This window comes from Furipterus horrens, unplaced genomic scaffold, assembly GCF_987537825.1.
Source record: "Furipterus horrens unplaced genomic scaffold, mFurHor1.1.pri manual_scaffold_7, whole genome shotgun sequence".
Classification (NCBI taxonomy): Eukaryota; Metazoa; Chordata; class Mammalia; order Chiroptera; family Furipteridae; genus Furipterus; species Furipterus horrens.
The window spans coordinates 40,703,810-40,720,111 of record NW_028327177.1 but is presented as its reverse complement, the minus strand read 5'-3'; the positions used below and the strand labels follow the sequence as shown (position 1 = coordinate 40,720,111).

Below are 16,302 nucleotides of genomic sequence, written 5' to 3'. Positions count from 1 at the left end.
TCCATCAAGGACAGCAGGGTGGGAATTCAACCTGGGAATTGGGAATGACTTTATAGAAAAGTGATGATATGGCTGAGACTTGAATATGAATGGGTGTTCATTGTCCCCAGTGATCCTTCTCTACTTCATTAGTTATACTGCTTCCACAGTGACCTCTTAAAAATTAAAATCTGATCATGCTAGAGAGGGGCACATAAGGGTCTTTTAAGGCACTTCTAATGTTCTACCTCCTTCTGTGGGCAGGAGGTACATGAGTGCTACTTATCATGGGCATTATGTTCTAGACCCCCCCGCGAAGTAGAAACTTTACATTTATTCTACACTCTTAAACCTACGTAACTTTAAAAACATACATATACAGTACTGCAAAATCCTGCGATATAGTGAAAAATTCATGATAAATAATTAAATATAATATTTTTAAAAATCCTGCGATATAGTGAGGCCACGATAAGTGAACCGTGATATAAAGAGGAGCTACTGTATATGAAGATTATATACATTAATTGGAATGGATGATAACCTTGCACAATGAAAAACTATCTCATTATGTTACTACTCAGATAATCGTCGGCAGCCGTCCGTCTCGAGAGACGATGGTGTAGCTTCTTAAGAGTCTATCTGCACCGCCGAGAATGGCTGTGCAGTCCGACTCGGGGGTGACACGGTATCTGTCTCCTCCCGTGTTGAATCGACATCTTGTGATGACGCTGGAGTGTCCTCTCCAGTGAAGCTGAAGCTACAGAGCCTGGGCAGGGTGATATGGAGGGTCTGCTGTTGCCCATGCAGCAGACCCCCCCTCTCTTCGCAGCTGAAGGGTCCAAGGGAAAGACGGAGTCAATACAGCTTGGCTTCAGGTGCACCGCAGGAGTTGCCGGTATTGACTACAACGTCAAACCGCCTTAGGGACTCCGGCTCCGGATTTTCTGTCGGGGTTTACTCCCTTAGCCTTTCCCCTGAAGAGGTATGCCGCAAGGCAGCAGAGGTTTTTTGGAGTCAGAGTTTTCCTTCTCTGTGACTCAGATAATATCACTCAATATTTATACATCACCAACATAGTAGAGATTCAACTGCTTGGTACAACCTGACTTTGCTCAGCATTACATGCTTAGCTGCTTGCATACTGGGCCTATAGTTTTACGTTGTCTCAGAGCCTGGGACTATGACTTGGGTGTAGGCAGTTTATTTGCAAGGTAGTCCCAGGAAGTGAGAGTGAGGGAAGGGAAAAAGCCAATAAAAAGGTTTATTTTTAAGGTTGTTACTGTAGGCAATGGGGCTTTCGTTCCACCAACACCCCCTGAAAAGCATATGGAATCTCTACCAGAGTTGTCTACCTGAAGGACAGGAGGCTGGAGCATGCCGGTCCCTGTTCCCTATGGCCACTAACTTAAGGACAAGCAAAACAGATTCCCTTGAGATCAGAGAAGGCAGTGAGTCAAACAACAGAGAACAGGAAGATGTCACACTGGAGGGTGAGGCCACCAGCTGTGGGTGAGTCTGAGCTTGCAGAATTTCCCACCACAGCTGCAGCAGAAACTACAAGTGCTCCAATAGAGATGGGACCCCTAAGGCTTCTGCCGTATACTTGTTTCCTTACCGAGTCAATTTTGTTATTTCCTCCACGCATACATTTTGTTCCAGCTATATTCAACTACTTGTACTTCTCTAAAATGAAAATACTATGCTTTCCCCACCTCCATCAGCACTTACAGCTCTGTTTTCACAGATTCTATTTGGGGATGCTTTTCTTCTTTTCATCTTATTAAATTTCTACTCACACAAAGTCTTTTGTTTAAATATCTCCTTATCCGTGATGCTCTATCTTTTGGTACTCTGTACTAGTACACATCTCTTTATTACAGAATTATAATATAATTTTCTTACATGCATATTTCTCCTCTATTAGGCTGGCATAATACCTGGAAGACAGTAGCCCCAAGACCCCTTTACCCTCTTAAAAATTATTGAGGACCCTGAAGAGAGCTTTTGTTTATGTTAGTTATATCTTTCAAAATATACCATAGAAGAAATTGAAGCTGTCATATATTAAAGTATATCATAAAAACATTACATGTTAGCATAAATAACATATTTATATAAAAAAAAGATATATGTGGTTACAAATTTGGCATTGTTCTAGATTTTTGCAAATGTCTTTTGCGTTTTGCTTAATAGAAGACAGCTGGATTCTTGTATCTGCCTGTTTGTCAGTTTGTTAATAATGTTTTTGCTAAAGTATTTGGGATAAACTAAACTTATTCAGGATAAAGTCACAGGACACAGCCTGGGCTATGGCTTTGTGAACTACGTACGTGACTGCAAAGGATGCAGAGAGCGCAGTGAACACGCTGAATGGCCTGCGGCTCCAGTCCAAACTATTAAGGTGTCATATGCTCGCCCAAGCTCAGAGGTCATCAAAGACGCCAACTTGTACATCAGCGGGCTCCCCAAGAACATGACCCAGAAGGACATGGAGGACATGTTCTCTCGGTTCGGGCGAATCATCAACTTCCGGATCCTTGTGGACCAGACAACCGGTTTGTCCAGAGGGGTTGCGTTTATCCGGTTTGAGAAACGTTCGGAAGCAGAAGAGGCAATTACCAGTTTCAAGGGTCATAAAGCCCCAGGTTCCTCCGAGCCCATTACAGTGAAGTTCGCGGCCAGTCCCAACCAGAACAAAAACACGGCCCTGCTCTCCCAGCTGTACCACTCTCCAGCGAGATGGTTCGGAGGTCCTGTGCATCACCAGGCACAGAGATTGAGGTGGGTCAGGAGGGCACGGCTCTCACCTACCTACCAGCCTCTTCCCACCATGGCCCTGGGCCTTTGAAAGCTGTTAAAACCCCACTGGCTGGGTAGCCACATGCTGTGGGAAGCACTGGGCAGCCAGACTGATCTCGCCAGAAGACTGCACTCAGAATCATTTTGTTTCCATGTCCCTGTCCCCATTATAAAGGTATCTGCATGAAAAAAAATAAAATAAAAATCCCATATATGAAGAAAATCCTATCTCACACAGATGTGAGATTGGAAAAGGAAGGTGTGTTTTAATAGTCTCTGAGGTAATTTAAATATTCTTTGAAACTATATCAAAATTTGTTGAAAGGTAGTTTCTTACAGGTTGGCTGCAATGGGGAGTTAGAAACCATTTTTAGCACCATGCTTTGGTCATTTGGAGAGTATTGTTTCACTGAGTTATGCAAGTTTTCCAAATGGTTACAGATTTTTATGATACTATTCTAAGGAGTCATATTTGTTAATACCACTACCTGTCTAATCAGAAAAGTCTTCACATATTAGGAAGTTGAAACTGCAGTGGTGAAGCCAAGTTTTTAAAAATTCTAATTTCATTTGAAAGTTTAATTTTCACCACTGGTAACAAATACTGTGACTTGTTTTCCTTCAAGTGACAGGTTCATTTTATTCAATTTTTAAATAAATCAACTGCCAAATATCTGACTCTTAATAACCATAAGTTGACAATCATTCTTTTAAGTAAAAATGGTATTCCATGTACTCAAAAGACTAGACTTAATAAAACTAATGTTTTTTACCTCCTACTTTAAGGCATCTTTAAACGAAACAGACATTTTCTTGTTTTACTGTCAGTGTGAGGTGTTGAAAAACACAATGGCAAGTAAAAAATAGAGTCAGATGCCACTATGTTGATTCACAGTTTTGCTCACTATTGCTTTTGCGCCATTACTGCAAATGTCCACCAATAAAGAATGTCCCAAAATATCCTGGCATTATTATGACAGGTTTTTTGTTTTGTTTTGTTTTGTTTTGCTTTTTGGCTTCGGGGAACTCCAGAGTCTCAGGAACCCCAAGAGAGGCACAAACCATGCTTTGGAAACTGCTGAAGTAGAAGTCTATGGTGCCATAAATTATTTGCATCCTTGAAAAACAATTGAATATTTTATTAAATCAGACACATTCAAAGAGAATCCAAAACATGATCTAATACTCCCTAATTACTTAGGCCATCTGAAGCAGTGCCTCTTCGTCAGTTCTGGCCTGTTTTGCTGCCCACCAGACCTGTCAGTTAGTACTGCTCATTAACTGTTGTACACAGTGTCCAACAAGAGGGACCCAAAACAGCAAATGAAAACAATCAGGAAAGAAAAGCAGATCTTTCATCATTCTGAAAGACACAGCTTTCCTTGTCATTGGGTTCAAGAATTATGAGTTTTCAGTCGAGTTCTTGAACAGCTAGGCCACTTGTAGATGTCCAAAGGGAAACTGAAGAAAGGGGATTTTGGGACCAGATTGACATGCAGAGAGCAGGAATGGAAATGACTGCAGGGGAAGATAAGCTCAAAGGCTTAGAGTTTAACTTTCTCCTTTTAATGTTTTCCTTGGAGTATTCTGTGTTTTAAAAAAGAAAGGTCATATCTTTTAGCAAAGATGGAAAGAGAGGAAAATACTTGATAGTAATTTTTAAAAATACCCAAGGATTTTAGCCAATCAGTGCGTGGGCTGATTTTCAAGACTGAGAAGGTCACATGCTTGGGAAAGCCATCTGCTGTGTGACCTAGTTTTCCTTCTGACTCATCTCTTACTGGACCATAATGGCACTAAAAGCTTCATTGCTAAGGCATATGCTGATACTATTCAGACCTTACATTAGAATAGTGCTTCATAGTTACAAATATTGCCCTAACATTTTGTTAATCACCTAAGCTGCACTAGTGTTACAGAAACAGGGGAGTCCAAAAATCCCCGGAGTTTGTGGCTGGGGGATGGGGAGAAGGAAGCAGCTTTCAGAATGCCTCTACATGCCTGAGGCTGATGGCCGGTGTCTTTCATTATGTAAATTGCTTTAATGCATCCAAAGCCTCAGGTGGATGGGAGGAGTCTTGAACCAGGTGATGGTATGGAAAGCACACAGAGCCTATGTGGGGTTCTGTGAATGGTCAGAACTATTGGCAACACCCACTGCGTCAGAGGATGCAGTCAGGGAAATATAGGCAGCTGTGAACACTTTAGGGGGGGCACGCTTGGGGGCACGCTCTGGGGCTGTCTCCCTCACTGGTGAGTGTTTGCAGAGGTGCTCTGGAGAAGGAGAGGAGATCCATGCGGTTTACAGAAAGAAGACAGTTCTCAAGGAGGCTGAGAATCCAGGCAGTCCTGCATTGAGAGCTGGAGGGCACCACAGCACAGAAAGGACCTCGCCAATCAGATTGAGTGATTGGCAGCTGCTGGTAAAGCTGAACTGTGCCTAGGAAGTAGGGAAACGGCGTTTCTGACCGCCCCCCCCCCCCAAAAAAAAACAACTGGTTAGGTTTGGTAGAGGGGAGGCAAAGATATGTGTAACTGTTAAATGAACAATTTTTCTTTTCACTCAAATATAATGTTCAGAGTTGTAATTTTGGCGGCGGGCAATCGGACCCCTAACTAAAGAGCCCGTGGGTTTGTTTTCAATTGGAGCAGCCCAGGGGCTCTGTAACACTAGGGTTATGTATATTCGTTAGTCCTTTAGTAATAGTAATATTTAAATTTACTGAGCATTTAGTAGTTTAAGTTTTGTGCTAAGAACTATATATACATTATCTTGTTTAAATATTCCCAACAATCTTACAGGTGGGGATATCAGTATTTCTACTTAATGATGAGAACTCTGGACTCAGGGAATTGAAATAACTTGCTCAAAACCACGCAGTTACAAAGGATCCTTCTGATTGAAGCTGATACTCTTAGCCCCTATATACTCTTTTGGGCAGAACGTGCCCCAATTACATTGTTTGAAGTGTGTAAGCAGTTTGGAGACCAGGAAACATTTAGTAAGTCACAACAAAAAGCAGTTTTTTCTTCATTACCCTTTTTTTTTTTTTTTGGTAGTGTTGGAGGTGGTGGTGGTGGTGGTGGTGGTTATTGTCCAAAAAGTAAGAGAAAAGCAACTCTTCCTAACAGGCTCTGTGGCAAGTTCTATACTTAGGAGAGGTACAAACACCCTGAAACCCCATGTTCATCACTGACTTGCAAAGGCTGCTACTGAGAACAAAAGGTGGTCAAGCTAATGGGTTTTAGGTCATGGAGTCAATGTTAAAGCAAGTCCTCTGGGGTTTATTATCCACTCCTTGCTGGCTCCAAATGAATGGTGACAATTTTACCTCCTGCTCCATAGATTTTGGATGACTGCCGCCTCCCACAGATCTTCCCCTGAAGGTTACTGAGTTCTGAGGAGGACACAGTCAGGGTTTTCAGGCCTCAAGAGAATCACTTCACTCAGTGGAGCAGGAATACCAGAATGCCCAGTTGGCTCAGTTACTCACAGGCCTGCGCTAATGAGCCTGGCATCAGGTTTCAATTCCTGTAGGAACCAATTGGCTTTGCATAGAGAAACGTCTCTGCAGCTATTTTTATGCTCCCATAGTCAGAGCCTTTCCTGCAGGATGGCATGAGAGTGTTTCCCGGGCACTGGGTGCTGCCAGTAGGCAGCGAGAACTGGAGGCAGAGGGATTGCTGTGCAGTCAAGGGGGTACCCAGAGTGGCTGGGTTCTGAAAATGATTTGAGGTCTTTCCTTATTTAGTCAGACATTTTTTATAGTTCAATCAACAACTGTAATCGAACGACAATAAAATAAAATAAATTTTAAATATATCTGTTCAATAAATAAATACATTTATTCTGTCTTCTCCTAAAGACCTTTATGGCCATAATCTCTGTTCTTAATGACAAGAGAAGAAGGAAAAGCCTCAGAGTTTAAAAAGTGTCACTTTCTTCACAGACCATCAGACAGGATCCAATGTAGAACAGGATCCATTTTAATAGAGTTAGCAATCACAAACTCCATTACAAAAACTCTGTAAGATTTTGGATTCAGTCTTCTTACATTTCCTCTTGGGGATTTCTTGTCTTTGTTTTGTTTTGCTATCAGTAGATAATTAAATTATTTTTATTTATTTTTTGTCCCGTTTTATATGTAGTAAGAGAAACTAAAGAAACTGGAGTTTGTCTGTGTGCCATTGGAATATCTGTTTGGTCTCAGTCACTCCTGGGTACCAGATTTGGCATGACTATGACACTATGCCAGTATGAATCAGAATGACTCCAAGGACAAAGTGAGAGTCACAGGACAGGGGAAAATGCTTTCCTCCTGACTCTTCTCTGTACTAGATGTTTCATGTTCTCTTTCAAGGCGGAAGGACCATGCCAGATTCAATGACAGGAAAGTGCTTGACAGCAATTAGGATAAAAGACAACGTAGGGTTTTAGCTAACAAATTCAGTTAAGCACACAATGTGATGCAGCTACTAATATTCCTAGATTGTATCCAAAGAAATGCAATGTCCAAATTACAAATTACTAGGGGAAAAAATGGCCTTGATATTCTTTCTCCTGGTCACTAAAATGTCTGGGGCTACCCTTGGCTCTGCCTTTTATTTACTGAGTTAGCTTAGGCGAGTTACTTCACTTATTTCAACTTGACTTTCATTATCTTTAAAGTGGGGATTTGTGGTATAGCTCAAACAATGTTTGTACTTATTAAATAAATAGTACATGGTAAAAATTTAGCCTGGCCCATGGCCTATAGGAAGAGCGATAAGTGGAATGTCTTATGGGCATTGTTTTGTTACTAATATTACAATGGTGTGCTCTACTCTTAATATATAAGTTAAGGCCCTTGGGCTTCAAATAACAATTAAATCTGCTTCACTTACATTAAATGAAGATTTTGATTAAAAAGATATGGGTCACATAAAAACCTAACGGGAAAACTGGAGACTGAGGCACAACCAAGAAGTAACAAGTAATCTTGTGGGTCCAAGTAGCAAGAGAGATTTCGGCAGGCATATCCAGACACTTTCTTGTAGTCACCCTGTTCAAGACCCAGATTCCAGCTTGTATTACCTTCTCAGTGTAGATCCACCAGAGAAAAGTAATTTCCCCCAAAGACATCTTGCACCATTATTTAAAGAAAGTTGACTAGCTAAAAAGTCAACAAATGTCTAATACTCCTAATAAGATACTTATATTTGAACATTAAAATAAAATAATTCAGATTATGACTGGCATTTACTGATGTGGGGAACCGACTGAAGCTGTATTCTTAAATCCCATTTATGCTACACGTTTGTCACGGATTTTGGGAGCCCAACTAAAAGAATCTGTGTTGTGTAATTATTCTATTGGCCACTAGATGGCAGTCATAAAGGTGAAGCATTATTTAAAATAAAGTCAACAGCAAAAATCTCTTAAAATTTCTAACATTTTAACAGTTCTTTTCTAATTAGCTTCACATAATAGTTCTACTATCTTGAAATTATTATCCCAAGAGTTTCTATTTGAGAAAACTGACTCGTTGAGAAATTCACTGACTTCACTTATGCCCAGAGTTAATTAATTTTGTCTAAGTTCTGTGCTGTTTCCCACTAACTGTACCAAATTGTTTACACTTAAAGAATTTAAAGAACTCTAAAAATTTCAAGTTCAGAATTTTGGAGGAACATTTAAAATCATCTTTCTAATCTGTTTATTTTCTAGGCCAGGAAACAAAGTCCCAGATAATTTAAGTAACTTAGGTTCACACAGTTGGTTTATAGCCAAGTCTGGACTGAATCCTGAGTCCTGCTTAGACTAGGGATGCTTTTAAGAAAACATACTTTTTTTTTCTTATACCATGTTGTACAAGTACACTCCTTAACCAATCTTTTCTAATAAGATAATACCTGTAGAATTAAACTAAAGTCTTTAATAAAGCTTTGTCTGCTGAGCACAGGTATAAAACTTGGTTAAAATTTCCATCTGAGGGATGACCATCCCTTAGCCATCTCTGAAGACAAACAGAACCAGAGTCTACCTGTGTCAGAGTACCTTAATGGGCATTGAAGTTCATTTCTTCTGGCTGTAGGACAATTACAGTAATGAAATGTGTGTTCTGTGGCTTGCCTGCTAAATGCTCTCAAGTAATGAATTGGGTAGTATATTGTGTAATATAGCCCAGAGAAATACAAATAATTCATGTTGCAAAAGAGGAGCTAAAACCTATAGCACCCACAGAAGATGTATGCTTACCCTAGGAGCAATCGGCGACGTTGTCACCATTTATTATGGAAATGGCCTTGAGCTAATGGCCATCTGGGAGGATACAGTTCACACTAACAAAGAGCCCCACTCTTGCATTTCTTTTTAGCCTCTGTGCCCTGTCCAACACACACAAACCCTGAAAATTACAACCCATTCACTTTGGTCTATTCTCTTAGTTCAACGTATAATGAAACTTTTCACATTCCTAAGTGTCATTCTACTATGTTTACTGCTTCTGCACTGAAAGCATTTTTCCTAAACTTATAACACTGCTTCAGGAAACCTTTAATCAAATATAACATTCAGCTAATCAATGGGAAAAATATTCTTATTGAGTAAAAGGCAACATAATGTATTAGAAAGAGTTCATCAGGTAGACAATCTTGGTTTGAGAACTACCTTGACTACTGATCATGAAGGGGCTTTTTGTTTGATTTTAATGATTTTTTTTAATGTTAGGTCTCCTAATTTTTCTGAAGTTCAATATCCTCACCTATCAAAATTGGCTAAATGATGTCTGCCACACATAGAATTGGTTGGAACTTTGTTCACAAGTGATAGAAATCCTCTTAAGCCAGATTAAGCAAAAGTTAAGAGTTTATCAAAGAAACAGGGTGTATTACAACCCAGGAAAGAAGCAAAACCTCAGGAAGGGCTAAACCTAGTATACTGAAAATAAAAAGCATTTCCTCGTTTGCCATGTTTTGTCTTTGTGTTTTCTTCAGCCTTCTCCACCTCATGGCAACCAACCTTCTCTGCTTCTCTGTCCATACAGCAGGGGGCAGTGTGGAAGAGTCGCTAAAATGTGACCAACTATGCGTTTGAAGGCCCGTTACAAAGGTCTCTAGGACTACTTTTCAACATGGATAGAACGCATCTATGAATAGTTGCCTATCTCCTTTAAAGATTAAATAAGCTAATATACGTAAATAGTTTAGTGCAGCGTAACATAGCATAAGCATGAAAAAATGTAGTTATTATTTATGCAGGATCAGAAGTTCTTTATTCTCAATTTTAAATCCAAAAAGTTCTAAAAATCAAAAGCTTTTATAAGCTTTTTTTATCCTCACCTGAGAATATATTTATTAATTTTAGAGAGAGGAAGGGAGAGAAAAAGAGAAACATCAATTGATTGTCTCCCATATGCGTCCTGGTTAGGAACTGAATCCACGACATTTTGGTGTATGGGACAATGTTCCAGGCAACTGAGCCACCCAGCCATGATGCTTTTATAAGTTTTTAATAAAATTATTTAGTGTCAAAACATGACTTGAATTGATGCTATCAAAGTCTTTATTCTACTTAGTATGAATATGTATATACTTTTCTACAGAAGTAGATACAGATGGCCAATAGATGTAGGAAAAGGTGCTTAATGTCACTAAACATCAGAAAAATGCAAATTAAAACCACAAGAAGATGTCAACTCACACCTGTCGGGATGGCCATCATCAGTAAAGCAACAAACAACAAGTGCTGGTGAGGATGTGGAAAAAGGGGAACCCTTCTGCACTGTTGGTGGGAAGGCAGATTGGTGCAACCACTGTGGAAAGCAGTATGGAGTTACCTCAAAGAATTAAAAGTGGAACTGCCTTATGACCCAGCGTTCCATTTATGGTAATTTATCCAAAGAAACCTGAAAAATTATTTGAAAGAACATATGCCCTCCTATGTTCATTGCAGCATTATTTACAATAGCCAAGATCTGGAAGCAGCCCAAATGTCCAGCAGTGTCCATTGGTGGAGGAGTGGATAAAACAGCCATGGTACATACACAATGGACTCCTATTCAGTCATAAAAAATAACATAATTTTACCTTTTGTAACAGCATGGATGGACCTGGAGAACATTATGCTAAGTGAAGTAAGACAGTCAGAGGAAGAGAAGTACCATTAGGGGTAATCTAATGAACAAACTGAGCTAACAAGAAAAATAGGAACAGACTCATAGAGAACAGGCTGACAGCTTTGGGGGCCATGGTGGAGGGTAGAGAGATCAAGCAAAAAAGAAAAGGAACTCATGGGCATGGACACAGTGTGGAGGTTGTGGGGTGGGTGGGTAGAAGTATAAGAAGGTATAGGAGGATAAATGGTGATGAAATAAATAAAATAAAAATAAATTATGATAATAAAAAAATATTTTTAATGCTTACATGGCAAAATTTCTCAGTGAATATTGCTAGCATGGCAAACTTTTTCACCAAATCTCAGTCTTAAAATGATTCTAGGTGTCTCTTCTTGGCAACTGAAAGTCATTTTATTTCTTTAACAGTAGCATCAAAAATAATGTGGATAGTCAGCTCAGGTTGCCCTAGCAAAATACCATAAACTGGGTGGCATAGCCAACAGAAATTTATTTTTTCACAGTTCTCAGACTAAAAACCTGCACTCAGGGTGCCAGCATGGTCAGGTTTGGTTGAGAACACCTCCTGGCTTGCAGAGAGGTCACCTTCTTGCTGTGTGCTCATATGACCTTTTGTTTATTGCATGTGGTAAGAAAGAAAGAGAGGAAGTTCTTTGGTGTCTCTTTCTAAAAAAACACGAATCCCATCGTGAGGGCCTACCCTTGTGTCCTCATTAACCCTAATCATCTCCCAAAGGCTGAAATTCCAAATACTATGACATTGGGGGCTAGGGTTTCAACATCAATTTAGGGGGAACACAAACATTTAGTCCATAGCAACCAGTTATCAGAGGTGGAATAAGGTCAGTTGAGGCCCCAGGCACAGAAGAAAACATTGGGCCCCTTAAAAAAAAGAGAGGACTTCCGGCTAAGATGGAGGCATAGACTGACACGCTCTGTCTCCCTCTACAACTAAGAAGGATTACAGTTAATACAAAACTAAAAATAATAAGTTCCTGAAAATAAAGCTACATGGAAGTCCAACGTATGCAGTCATAAACAAGTGGTGCTCATCCGAAGGGGTAGGAAGTGGGAACCCGTGGCTGAGAAAGATCGAACTGTGCTGGCAGCTGCCAGCGGTGAACGGCAGGACCTGGTGAGCAGACGCCTGTGTTTGGGGGGAGGAGAGAGGCTCCTGGGGGCCGCCCCGGCTGCAGACCGAATCCTTCAGCTCGCAATTCCAACAGTGGAGAGGGCAGACCCCACTGGGAGGCGGCCCTGTTTGCCAGTGGAGAGTAACAGCGGAAATCCATCTGGGACCCCCACCCCCACTCAAAGTGCCACAGGGCGGTGAGAAAGGTCGCCAGGTTGTGACAAGCACACGGGGCTCCGCCTAATACAATGTAGGAGGTGTGGCAGTGCTCCACCCAAGAGGGAAAGATAAACAAAATGGTCAGAATGGCAGAATTAATTATTGAAATACCAATCACACAGCTAACAAAAAAACAAATAAAAGCCTTGACCGAGGAACAAATAGCGAATCTTTCGGAAGCTCAGTTTACAGCCATAGTTATAAGACAGCTTACAGACCTAACAGCGGAGCTGAATCAAGACTGGGAAGGAATAGAGGCTAGCCCTGCTGAAACGAACAAAAATACATACAAGACAAGTGGTGAGGAAGGGAAAGCCATGGATCAAATCAACAAATCGAAACACAGGGAGGGAACAAACAGTCAACCAGTGCAGAAAGAGGAAACGAAGAGTGAGGAATACGACGAGAGACTCAGAAACCTGTAGGACAGCTATAAAAGAACGAACATTCGGGTTATCGTATTGCCAGAGGGTGAAGAAGAAGAATTAGAAATTGAAAAATTATGTGAAAAAATAATGAAGCAGAACTTCCCTAACTTGGGGAAGGAGGTGAACTTACAGGTTCAAGAAGCACAGAGAGTTCCGGATAGACTGGACCCAGGGAGAACCACACCAAGACACATTATCATCAAAATGTCAAAAATTAAAGATAAAGAGAGAATCTTAAAAGCAGCAAGAGAGAAGAGAAGAATCATGTATAAAGGGGTCCCAATTAGACTATCAGCGGATTTCTCAAAGGAGACTTTACAGGCAAGAAGGGACTGGCAAGAAATATTCAAAGTAATGAAAATCAAAAACCTACAACCACGATTACTCTATCCAGAGAAGCTCTCATTCAGAATAGAAGGGCAGAGAAAGTGTTTCCAGGACAAAGTAAGACTGAAGGAGTTTGTTAGGTCCAAACCACTGTTATATGAGATATTAAAGGGACTTGTTTAGAAGAAGGAGGATCAGGACAATGAACATTAAAAGGAAAACTGTATTACAACAACCAACAGCAGAAGCTAGGGAACTGAGGCAAGGGCAAACTGAGTAGGCAATGAGAAGGGAAAAAGAATTATAGATAAGGGGAGCATATTGGGGGGAGGTCAGCGGGGAGGAGTAGAGGGGAGAGGGAGGGAGAAGGTGCAGGAGTTGGGAAGCATAGTGGGAGGGAGTGGAGTAGACAGGAAGATGTTGAAAAGAACTATATGTAGGACCAATGGATATGGACTAAGGGGGGAGACAACTGGAGGGAGGAGGGAGCAGGAGGAGGGAAGGAAATTGGGACAACTGTAACAGCATAATTAATAATAAAAAATTTTTTTTAAAAAGAAGAGAGAGACAGGGAAAATAAAAATACATGTTAACTGTATTTTTAAATAAATAAAAAATATTATGTACTATTAATGTTTTATTTCCAATAAATTTTGAATATAATATATGTATAATATAATTAATAATAGCATAATAATCACAAAGTTTTGATGTTGTTTCATTTTTCTAGCTACCAATGAAAAAAATATATAAAATTTAATAGTCTGAGTGATTAGAATACTAGAGAAGAGATTTTTCGTTATACAGTATTCCCTCACTTATTGTGAGTATTACGTTCTAGACTCCCCCATAATAGATGAAAATCCGCAAAGTAGGAACCTTACATTTATTTTAGTATTTGTATATTTTTAAGGCTTTATAAACTCTTCCCACACACTTATAAACCATTCCCAGTCCCTTATTAACTTTTCCCACTCCCTTATTAACCTTTTCTACACTTTTGTAAACACTACTTATGTTCTTAAACATATTCTACACTCTTAAACCTACGTAACTTTAACAACATATGTATATAGTACCACAAAATCCCATGATATAGTGAAAAATCCGTGATAAATAATTAAATATAATATTTTTTAAAATTCCGTGACACAGTGAGGCCACAATAAGTGAACCGTGATATAGAGGGACTACTGTAGTGCGATAAATTAATGAATAATTAAAATTCAAAAATTATTCATAAACTATGAAAAATCAGGCACTGATGTAAACAACAGGAATTAATTTATCTTAATATAATTTCAACAATAGGAATAGATTTTATTTTAATATAATTTCAACTTACCTGAATATTTATTTGTATGCACAGAAAAATATTTTTAAAACTGTAAGTGAAACAAGTACATATCCACAAACTAATTTACATCCCTGCGTATTTGTGTATATTATAAGTCTGCACTGAAGAACCTTTGTAAGTACGAAGTAGCAAATATGATTCTATTGCTCCGATGAGTGTTAGTGCAGCCGCGCAGGGCCTATGCAGCATAGTATGTGTAGAGTATGCAGCGTAGTAATGAAATAATGAAAATAAGTGAATATAAACATACTATCAGGTTTTACCATTGATTGTAAACTTATATGTAATTAAAATTGCACATATGAAACCAAACTTGGTGTTATTAGAAAAAAGTATAAAGTTGGGGTTTTGTGGGGCCCTTCACAAGTCCGGGCTCAGGGCTCGCACCTGGTGCATCTGCTGTTAAATCTGCCTCTGCCAGTTATCTAAATAGCTGAGGCACAAGATAAATGGATGAGGCACAGATATTCATTCATTCACTCATTGGCTATACCCACACACTTCTACTTACACAAGGTGGAGAGAGGAAGATGTGGTCACTACTACCACATTGCTAAGTGACATCCACTTTGGTTTTTTTTCCCCCTCTAAGGAGTGACTTAGTAGTACTAGCAAGCACATGAAGGAAAGTGGTTACAAATAATAAGTGTCATGCATGGTTTCCTACAGGGAGCTCTCTCCTGCCATTCAGACAGTGGACTCCCAACTTTTTGTGATTCTACTGTGACAAGGACATGGACCTTTAGGACTAGACCAAGTAACTGTATTTGACATGACTACCATCTGACTCACCCCTTCAAACATGATCTCCTAAGCAATGGAATCCTGGCCTAATTGTGTCTGCTTGTTGCAATAAAATGTCCTTCACCTCCCAAGGGCTCTCCACTAGAGCCTTCCCCGCACAGCCAATTCCATTTGGCAAGCAATGCTTCTGACAAAGCAGTGAGCTTGGCCTCATTAATGTGCTTGCCTGGAGGTCTGAGGTACGTCTGTCTGCTTTCCCTCTATGGGGCTCATATTCTTTGGTTTTCTAGGGCTCAGTATATTCATGGTAGCAGATGGAATCAAGAGACTTGAACTGCCCTGTCATAAATGAACACTGCTACAAAGGGCTTACAGTGAACTCAGACAGTTCTTTATCAGATGTTTCCTTTATCCTTTACTAGATATTATTTTTCTCTATCTATAAAGTAAGAAGCTTGGCTAAGACAGTGATTTCAAACTTTGCAATAGCAGCAGAATCATTTGTACCCAAGAAAGCTTATGTGGGAGCCCAATATGTTCTGTGCTCCAGAATAATTATTACTTGTAGTTCCCGAAACACTGTCACACCTTGTACTTTTACACAAGCTATTTTCTTTGCAAGGAATGTTCCTGCATAACAGTCTTTGAACCTAGCTCAACAATCACCTGCTCCTTGAAGCCTTTCTTGTCTACCCCCTCTTTCCCCAAAGTCTTAATCATTTATTTGCTCATTAATTAATTCAGGGATGTAAATTTAACTTGAGCTACGTAACATCAGCTATTGTGCTAGATTACACAGTTGAATGGCAGCCTAACCTTAAAATCTTTCAAGCCTAGGCTTCAAAGCTTCACCACCCACTAGGGGAGACAGTGTCAGTCAGGGTCCTTGTAAGAAACAGGTAGGTGGCCCACTCGAATGGAAAACTTGCTAAGATTCTAATAAAGATCTGTTTACACAGGTGTGGGCAGGGGTAAGGGAGCTTGAGAAAGGCAGAGGAATGGAACCTGGAAAGAATAACTGTGGCTATAGGAGACCTTCCTACAGGAGATGTGTCTTTGGAGTAAGAGGGTCTGACAGAGGAAGAAGCAGAGGAATAAATGCCTGGCCTTCTGCCCTGTTGTGATTTATAATAAGAAATATATATTTGGATTCATTCCCCTTTATGGCACAGAGCTCCTAAAACCTTTATAACTTCCAAA

The 16,302-nt window shown here is 39.9% G+C and overlaps 1 pseudogene; it reads left to right on the top strand.

Moving 5' to 3' along the window:
• The first annotated feature begins 2,251 nt into the window (after positions 1–2,251).
• Positions 2,252–3,350, top strand: LOC150004335 (ELAV-like protein 1 pseudogene; annotated as a pseudogene).
• The last annotated feature ends 12,952 nt before the right edge of the window (positions 3,351–16,302 follow it).